At 39.5% G+C, this 7500-nt stretch overlaps 10 non-coding genes and 1 pseudogene across 10 annotated transcripts in view; all 11 read left to right on the top strand.

The window, feature by feature from the left end:
• The first annotated feature begins 22 nt into the window (after positions 1–22).
• On the top strand, positions 23–141 carry LOC113085947 (5S ribosomal RNA). The gene has a single exon (XR_003284548.1). It is a non-coding gene; the product is annotated as a 5S ribosomal RNA (ribosomal RNA).
• A 379-nt stretch (positions 142–520) lies between these two features.
• On the top strand, positions 521–639 carry LOC113085960 (5S ribosomal RNA). The gene has a single exon (XR_003284560.1). It is a non-coding gene; the product is annotated as a 5S ribosomal RNA (ribosomal RNA).
• A 364-nt stretch (positions 640–1003) lies between these two features.
• LOC113085946 (5S ribosomal RNA) lies at positions 1004–1122 on the top strand. Its single transcript, XR_003284547.1, has one exon. It is a non-coding gene; the product is annotated as a 5S ribosomal RNA (ribosomal RNA).
• Positions 1123–1768: 646 nt separating this feature from the next.
• On the top strand, positions 1769–1889 carry LOC113085908 (5S ribosomal RNA). The gene has a single exon (XR_003284519.1). It is a non-coding gene; the product is annotated as a 5S ribosomal RNA (ribosomal RNA).
• A 1222-nt stretch (positions 1890–3111) lies between these two features.
• On the top strand, positions 3112–3230 carry LOC113085945 (5S ribosomal RNA). Its single transcript, XR_003284546.1, has one exon. It is a non-coding gene; the product is annotated as a 5S ribosomal RNA (ribosomal RNA).
• A 927-nt stretch (positions 3231–4157) lies between these two features.
• On the top strand, positions 4158–4276 carry LOC113085944 (5S ribosomal RNA). The gene has a single exon (XR_003284545.1). It is a non-coding gene; the product is annotated as a 5S ribosomal RNA (ribosomal RNA).
• A 366-nt stretch (positions 4277–4642) lies between these two features.
• On the top strand, positions 4643–4761 carry LOC113085943 (5S ribosomal RNA). Its single transcript, XR_003284544.1, has one exon. It is a non-coding gene; the product is annotated as a 5S ribosomal RNA (ribosomal RNA).
• A 367-nt stretch (positions 4762–5128) lies between these two features.
• Positions 5129–5247, top strand: LOC113085942 (5S ribosomal RNA). The gene has a single exon (XR_003284543.1). It is a non-coding gene; the product is annotated as a 5S ribosomal RNA (ribosomal RNA).
• Positions 5248–6181: 934 nt separating this feature from the next.
• On the top strand, positions 6182–6300 carry LOC113085941 (5S ribosomal RNA). The gene has a single exon (XR_003284542.1). It is a non-coding gene; the product is annotated as a 5S ribosomal RNA (ribosomal RNA).
• A 370-nt stretch (positions 6301–6670) lies between these two features.
• Positions 6671–6789, top strand: LOC113085915 (uncharacterized; annotated as a pseudogene).
• Positions 6790–7435: 646 nt separating this feature from the next.
• LOC113085939 (5S ribosomal RNA) overlaps positions 7436–7500 on the top strand; it is a 119-nt gene continuing 54 nt past the window's right edge. The window contains exon 1 of the ribosomal RNA XR_003284541.1: positions 7436–7500. This exon is cut by the window's right edge and continues 54 nt beyond it. This is a non-coding gene — a ribosomal RNA (5S ribosomal RNA).

Raw genomic sequence — 7500 nt, 5'->3', positions numbered from 1 at the left:
CCCTCTCTTTGCAGCAGTCTTCGCTTACGGCCATACCAACCTGGCTATGCCCGATCTCGTCTGCTCTCGGAAGCTAAGCAGGTTTGGGCCTGGTTAGTACTTGGATGGGAGACCGCCTGGGAATACCAGGTGCTGTAAGCTTTTTGGAAACTTTTCACTTAGTATATAATAATTTTGCCAAAAAATAGAGTCAATGCCCGATCTCTGAATATTAGCAGGTTTGGGCCTGGTTAGTACATGGTTTGGAGACTGCCTGGGAATACCAGGTGCTTTAAACTTTTTGGAAAATTTCACGATTTATATAATAATCTTGCCAAAAAAAAAAAAAAAAAAAAAAAAAAAGTCAATGCCCGATATCTGAATCTTAGCAGGTTTAGGTCTGGTTAAGTACTTGGATGAGAGACTGCCTAGGAATACCAGGTGCTTTAAGCTTTTGGGTTTTCTTTCCTACTTATATAATGTACTGGCGATTTAGATGGGATGGTCTTTAAAATAGCCCTCTCTTTGCAGCAAGTCTTCCGCTTACAGCCATACCAACCTGGCTATGCCCGATCTCGTCTGCTCTCGGAAGCTAAGCAGGTTTGGGCCTGGTTAGTACTTGGATGGGAGACCGCCTGGGAATACCAGGTGCTGTAAGCTTTTTGGAACTTTTCACTTAGTATATAATAATTTTTGCCAAAAAAAGAGTCAATGCCCGATCTCTGAATATTAGCAGGTTTGGGCCTGGTTAGTACATGGTTTGGAGACTGCCTGGGAATACCAGGTGCTTTAAACTTTTTGGAAAATTTCACGATTTATATAATAATCTTGCAAAAAAAAAAAAAAAAAAAGTCAATGCCCGATATCTGAATCTTAGCAGGTTTAGGTCTGGTTAGTACTTGGATGAGAGACTGCCTAGGAATACCAGGTGCTTTAAGCTTTTGGGTTTTCTTTCCTACTTATATAATGTACTGGTGATTAGATGGGCTGGTCTTTAAATAGCCCTCTCTTTGCAGCAGTCTTCGCTTACGGCCATACCAACCTGGCTATGCCCGATCTCGTCTGCTCTCGGAAGCTAAGCAGGTTTGGGCCTGGTTAGTACTTGGATGGGAGACCGCCTGGGAATACCAGGTGCTGTAAGCTTTTTGGAAACTTTTCACTTAGTATATAATAATTTTGCCAAAAAATAGAGTCAATGCCCGATCTCTGAATATTAGCAGGTTTGGGCCTGGTTAGTACATGGTTGGGAGACTGCCTGGGAATACCAGGTGCTTTAAACTTTTTGGAAAATTTCACGATTTATATAATAATCTTGCAAAAAAAAAAAAAAAAAAAAAGAGTCAATGCCCGATCTCTGAATCTTACCAGGTTTAGGTCTGGTTAGTACTTGGATGAGAGACTGCCTAGGAATACCAGGTGCTTTAAGCTTTTTGAAACTTTTCACTTTGTATATAATATTTAGCCAAAAAATAGAGTCAATGCCCGATCTCTGAATATTAGCAGGTTTGGGCCTGGTTAGTACATGGATAGGAGACTGCCTGGGAATACCAGGTGCTTTAAACTTTTTGGAAAATTTCACGATTTATATAATAATCTTGCAAAAAAAAAAAAAAAAAGTCAATGCCCGATATCTGAATCTTAGCAGGTTTAGGTCTGGTTAGTACTTGGATGAGAGACTGCCTAGGAATACCAGGTGCTTTAAGCTTTTGGGTTTTCTTTCCTACTTATATAATGTACTGGTGATTAGATGGGCTGGTCTTTAAATAGCCCTCTCTTTGCAGCAGTCTTCGCTTACGGCCATACCAACCTGGCTATGCCCGATCTCGTCTGCTCTCGGAAGCTAAAGCAAGGTTTGGGCCTGGTTAGTACTTGGATGGGAGACCGCCTGGGAATACCAGGTGCTGTAAGCTTTTTGGAAACTTTTCACTTAGTATATAATAATTTTGCCAAAAAATAGAGTCAATGCCCGATCTCTGAATATTAGCAGGTTTGGGCCTGGTTAAGTACATGGTTTGGAGACTGCCTGGGAATACCAGGTGCTTTAAACTTTTTGGAAAATTTCACGATTTATATAATAATCTTGCAAAAAAAAAAAAAAAAAAAAAAAGTCAATGCCCGATATCTGAATCTTAGCAGGTTTAGGTCTGGTTAGTACTTGGATGAGAGACTGCCTAGGAATACCAGGTGCTTTAAGCTTTTTTGAAACTTTTCACTTTGTATATAATAATTTAGCCAAAAAATAGAGTCAATGCCCGATCTCTGAATATTAGCAAGGTTTGGGCCTGGTTAGTACATGGATGGGAGACTGCCTGGGAATACCAGGTGCTTTAAACTTTTTGGAAATTTTCACGATTTATATAACAATCTTGCAAAAAAAAAAAAAAAAAAAAGAGTCAATGCCCGATCTCTGAATCTTACCAGGTTTAGGTCTGGTTAGTACTTGGATGAGAGACTGCTAGAATACCAGGTGCTTTAAGCTTTTTTGAAACTTTTCACTTTGTATATAATAATTTAGCCAAAAAATAGAGTCAATGCCCGATCTCTGAATATTAGCAGGTTTGGGCCTGGTTAGTACATGGATAGGAGACTGCCTGGGAATACCAGGTGCTTTAAACTTTTTGGAAAATTTCACGATTTATAATAATAATCTTGCAAAAAAAAAAAAAAAAAAAAAAAAGAGTCAATGCCCGATCTCTGAATCTTACCAGGTTTAGGTCTGGTTAGTACTTGGATGAGAGACTGCCTAGGAATACCAGGTGCTTTAAGCTTTTTTTGAAACTTTTCACTTTGTATATAATAATTTTGCCAAAAAATAGAGTCAATGCCCGATCTCTGAATATTAGCAGGTTTGGGCCTGGTTAGTACATGGATTGGAGACTGCCTGGGAATACCAGGTGCTTTAAACTTTTTGGAAAATTTCACGATTTATATAATAATCTTGCAAAAAAAAAAAAAAAAAGTCAATGCCCGATATCTGAATCTTAGCAGGTTTAGGTCTGGTTAGTACTTGGATGAGAGACTGCCTAGGAATACCAGGTGCTTTAAGCTTTTGGGTTTTCTTTCCTACTTATATAATGTACTGGTGATTAGATGGGCTGGTCTTTAAATAGCCCTCTCTTTGCAGCAGTCTTCGCTTACGGCCATACCAACCTGGCTATGCCCGATCTCGTCTGCTCTCGGAAGCTAAGCAGGTTTGGGCCTGGTTAGTACTTGGATGGGAGACCGCCTGGGAATACCAGGTGCTGTAAGCTTTTTGGAAACTTTTCACTTAGTATATAATAATTTTGCCAAAAAATAGAGTCAATGCCCGATCTCTGAATATTAGCAGGTTTGGGCCTGGTTAGTACATGGTTTGGAGACTGCCTGGGAATACCAGGTGCTTTAAACTTTTTGGAAAATTTCACGATTTATATAATAATCTTGCAAAAAAAAAAAAAAAAAAAGAGTCAATGCCCGATCTCTGAATCTTAGCAGGTTTAGGTCTGGTTAGTACTTGGATGAGAGACTGCCTAGGAATACCAGGTGCTTTAAGCTTTTTTGAAACTTTTCACTTTGTATATAATAATTTAGCCAAAAAATAGAGTCAATGCCCGATCTCTGAATATTAGCAGGTTTGGGCCTGGTTAGTACATGGATGGGAGACTGCCTGGGAATACCAGGTGCTTTAAACTTTTTGGAAATTTCACGATTTATATAATAATCTTGCAAAAAAAAAAAAAAAAAAAAGAGTCAATGCCCGATCTCTGAATCTTACCAGGTTTAGGTCTGGTTAGTACTTGGATGAGAGACTGCCTAGGAATACCAGGTGCTTTAAGCTTTTTTGAAACTTTTCACTTTGTATATAATAATTTTGCCAAAAAATAGAGTCAATGCCCGATCTCTGAATATTAGCAGGTTTGGGCCTGGTTAGTACATGGATGGAGACTGCCTGGGAATACCAGGTGCTTTAAACTTTTTGGAAAATTTCACGATTTATATAATAATCTTGCAAAAAAAAAAAAAAAAGTCAATGCCCGATATCTGAATCTTAGCAGGTTTAGGTCTGGTTAGTACTTGGATGAGAGACTGCCTAGGAATACCAGGTGCTTTAAGCTTTTGGGTTTTCTTTCCTACTTATATAATGTACTGGTGATTAGATGGGCTGGTCTTTAAATAGCCCTCTCTTTGCAGCAGTCTTCGCTTACGGCCATACCAACCTGGCTATGCCCGATCTCGTCTGCTCTCGGAAGCTAAGCAGGTTTGGGCCTGGTTAGTACTTGGATGGGAGACCGCCTGGGAATACCAGGTGCTGTAAGCTTTTTGGAAACTTTTCACTTAGTATATAATAATTTTGCCAAAAAATAGAGTCAATGCCCGATCTCTGAATATTAGCAGGTTTGGGCCTGGTTAGTACATGGTTTGGAGACTGCCTGGGAATACCAGGTGCTTTAAACTTTTTGGAAAATTTCACGATTTATATAATAATCTTGCAAAAAAAAAAAAAAAAAAAAGTCAATGCCCGATATCTGAATCTTAGCAGGTTTAGGTCTGGTTAGTACTTGGATGAGAGACTGCCTAGGAATACCAGGTGCTTTAAGCTTTTGGGTTTTCTTTCCTACTTATATAATGTACTGGCGATTAGATGGGCTGGTCTTTAAATAGCCCTCTCTTTGCAGCAGTCTTCGCTTACGGCCATACCAACCTGGCTATGCCCGATCTCGTCTGCTCTCGGAAGCTAAGCAGGTTTGGGCCTGGTTAGTACTTGGATGGGAGACCGCCTGGGAATACCAGGTGCTGTAAGCTTTTTGGAAACTTTTCACTTAGTATATAATAATTTTGCCAAAAAATAGAGTCAATGCCCGATCTCTGAATATTAGCAGGTTTGGGCCTGGTTAGTACATGGTTTGGAGACTGCCTGGGAATACCAGGTGCTTTAAACTTTTTGGAAAATTTCACGATTTATATAATAATCTTGCAAAAAAAAAAAAAAAAAAAAAGTCAATGCCCGATATCTGAATCTTAGCAGGTTTAGGTCTGGTTAGTACTTGGATGAGAGACTGCCTAGGAATACCAGGTGCTTTAAGCTTTTGGGTTTTCTTTCCTACTTATATAATGTACTGGTGATTAGATGGGCTGGTCTTTAAATAGCCCTCTCTTTGCAGCAGTCTTCGCTTACGGCCATACCAACCTGGCTATGCCCGATCTCGTCTGCTCTCGGAAGCTAAGCAGGTTTGGGCCTGGTTAGTACTTGGATGGGAGACCGCCTGGGAATACCAGGTGCTGTAAGCTTTTTGGAACTTTTCACTTAGTATATTAATAATTTTGCCAAAAAATAGAGTCAATGCCCGATCTCTGAATATTAGCAGGTTTGGGCCTGGTTAGTACATGGTTTGGAGACTGCCTGGGAATACCAGGTGCTTTTAAACTTTTTGGAAAATTTCACGATTTATATAATAATCTTGCAAAAAAAAAAAAAAAAAAAAAAAGAGTCAATGGCCCGATCTCTGAATCTTACCAGGTTTAGGTCTGGTTAGTACTTGGATGAGAGACTGCCTAGGAATACCAGGTGCTTTAAGCTTTTTTGAACTTTTCACTTTGTATATAATAATTTAGCCAAAAAATAGAGTCAATGCCCGATCTCTGAATATTAGCAGGTTTGGGCCTGGTTAGTACATGGATGGGAGACTGCCTGGAATACCAGGTGCTTTAAACTTTTTGGAAATTTTCACGATTTATATAATAATCTTGCAAAAAAAAAAAAAAAAAAAAATGAGTCAATGCCCGATCTCTGAATCTTACCAGGTTTAGGTCTGGTTAGTACTTGGATGAGAGACTGCCTAGGAATACCAGGTGCTTTAAGCTTTTTTGAAACTTTTCACTTTGTATATAATAATTTAGCCAAAAAATAGAGTCAATGCCCGATCTCTGAATATTAGCAGGTTTGGGCCCTGGTTAGTACATGGATTGGAGACTGCCTGGGAATACCAGGTGCTTTAAACTTTTTGGAAAATTTCACGATTTATATAATAATCTTGCAAAAAAAAAAAAAAAGTCAATGCCCGATATCTGAATCTTAGCAGGTTTAGGTCTGGTTAGTACTTGGATGAGAGACTGCCTAGGAATACCAGGTGCTTTAAGCTTTTGGGTTTTCTTGCTACTTATATAATATACTGGTGATTAGATGGGCTGGTCTTTAAATAGCCCTCTCTTTGCAGCAGTCTTCGCTTACGGCCATACCAACCTGGCTATGCCCGATCTCGTCTGCTCTCGGAAGCTAAGCAGGTTTGGGCCTGGTTAGTACTTGGATGGGAGACCGCCTGGGAATACCAGGTGCTGTAAGCTTTTTGGAAACTTTTCACTTAGTATATAATAATTTTGCCAAAAAATAGACTCAATGCCCTGATCTCTGAATATTAGCAGGTTTGGGCCTGGTTAGTACATGGTTTGGAGACTGCCTGGGAATACCAGGTTCTTTAAACCTTTTTGGGAAATTTCACGATTTATATAATAATCTGCAAAAAAAAAAAAAAAAAAAAAAAGTCAATGCCCGATATCTGAATCTTAGCAGGTTTAGGTCTGGTTAGTACTTGGATGAGAGACTGCCTAGGAATACCAGGTGCTTTAAGCTTTTGGGTTTTCTTTCCTACTTATATAATGTACTGGTGATTAGATGGGCTGGTCTTTAAATAGCCCTCTCTTTGCAGCAGTCTTCGCTTACGGCCATACCAACCTGGCTATGCCCGATCTTGTCTGCTCTCGGAAAGCTAAGCAGGTTTGGGCCTGGTTAGTACTTGGATGGAGGACCGCCTGGAATACCAGGTGCTGTAAGCTTTTTGGAAACTTTTCACTTAGTATATAATAATTTTCCAAAAAATAGAGTCAATGCCCGATCTCTGAATATTAGCAGGTTTGGGCCTGGTTAGTACATGGTTTGGAGACTGCCTGGGAATACCAGGTGCTTTAAACTTTTTTGGAAAATTTCACGATTTATATAATAATCTTTGCAAAAAAAAAAAAAAAAAGAGTCAATGCCCGATCTCTGAATCTTACCAGGTTTAGGTCTGGTTAGTACTTGGATGAGAGACTGCCTTAGGAATACCAGGTGCTTTAAGCTTTTTTGAAACTTTTCACTTTGGTATATAATAATTTAGCCAAAAAATTAGAGTCAATGCCCGATCTCTGAATATTAGCAGGTTTTGGGCCTGGTTAGTTACATGGATGGGAGACTGCCTGGGAATACCAGGTGCTTTAAACTTTTTGGAAATTTCACGATTTATATAATAATCTTGCAAAAAAAAAAAAAGTCAATGCCCGATATCTGAATCTTAGCAGGTTTAGGTCTGGTTTAGTACTTGGATGAGAGACTGCCTAGGAATACCAGGTGCTTTAAGCTTTTGGGTTTTCTTTCCTACTTATATAATGTACTGGTGATTAGATGGGCTGGTCTTTAAATAGCCCTCTCTTTGCAGCAGTCTTCGCTTACGGCCATACCAACCTGGCTATGCCCGATCTCGTCTGCTCTCGGAAGCTAAGCAGGTTTGG

The sequence above is a fragment of the Carassius auratus genome, unplaced genomic scaffold (genome assembly GCF_003368295.1).
Source record: "Carassius auratus strain Wakin unplaced genomic scaffold, ASM336829v1 scaf_tig00042575, whole genome shotgun sequence".
NCBI classification, from domain to species: domain Eukaryota; kingdom Metazoa; phylum Chordata; class Actinopteri; order Cypriniformes; family Cyprinidae; genus Carassius; species Carassius auratus.
This window is presented reverse-complemented; position numbering and strand designations above follow the sequence as displayed.